This window comes from Solanum stenotomum, chromosome 10 (assembly GCF_019186545.1).
Source record: "Solanum stenotomum isolate F172 chromosome 10, ASM1918654v1, whole genome shotgun sequence".
Taxonomy (NCBI): domain Eukaryota; kingdom Viridiplantae; phylum Streptophyta; class Magnoliopsida; order Solanales; family Solanaceae; genus Solanum; species Solanum stenotomum.
In genome coordinates, this window is record NC_064291.1 from 4,709,305 (window position 1) to 4,710,427 (window position 1,123).

A 1,123-nucleotide genomic window follows, 5' to 3' on the forward strand; every position below is an offset into this window, starting at 1 on the left:
AGACCAAATTTTAAGCGGAGGGCAAACTTGTTACATTCTAATAGTTGAGGGAAAAATTTGAATCAATTCACCAATAATAAAAGCATATTTAAAATCAAACTAAAAGGGAAGGCAAAATTGTTCCATATTCCATAATTTAGGGTAATTTTTGGTCTTTTCTCTTATTTTTAATCGTTCATTAGTTTTTAAAAACATTTTTGGGCTAAACGTATAAAATATAAACTTGTGGTAGTAACTTATTATTTTTTTGATAATTTTTTTCACATGCTATGAATAATTTCTTCACATCAAGCATGAATCTTTTTTATAAAAATTAATACTCCATCTGTTTCACAAAGAGTGACCTGGTTTGACTTGGCACAAAGTTTTAGAAAATAAAGAAGACTTTTGAATCTTGTGGTCATAAATTAAAGTTATGTCAAATGTACTAAATTGCCCTTCAATCTTGTGGCTTCAAACATGCCACGTGAAAAGCTGAAATTAAAATGTTACCAAAAAAGGAAAGAAGTCATTCTTTTTTAACAGACTAAAAAGGAAAGAAGGTCATTCTTTTTAAAACGGAGAGAGTATCATTTATATCATTCTACGTATAAAATATAAAATTGTGGACCATATTATATATTGCGGTCCATGACCGAAATTACTAGCCATCTTTGTCTACATCACTGGCATGAGCCTTTAAAACAAAGATAAATATCATAAATAACTAAGATGTGAAAAATGTGGTTATATGTTTCTTTTTTTCTTTGATTGTTGTGGTCACCAAATAAATAGTAGAGAAAAGTTTGACATACTCCTCAATTTTCTCATTTAGTGTTGAAATATCTTTTATCACGAAAGTGACTCATATATATCCTTATTGTTACACAAATGACTTACATATATATTTTTCCAATAACATATGTGAAAAAATTATTTTAATTTTTTTTAATTAAAAGTCGATTAATTATGATTAATAAAATTAGTCAAATTATAATTGATACGGAGTTTTAAAATTCAAATTTAATGCGAAAATCAAAGAAAAAATGTAGTGTGTAACCACAAAAAAAAGTAAAAAAAGGAGACAAAATAAAAATGAAATTGATATATAGATTGATTTATGTTATTTATTACATAATGAATT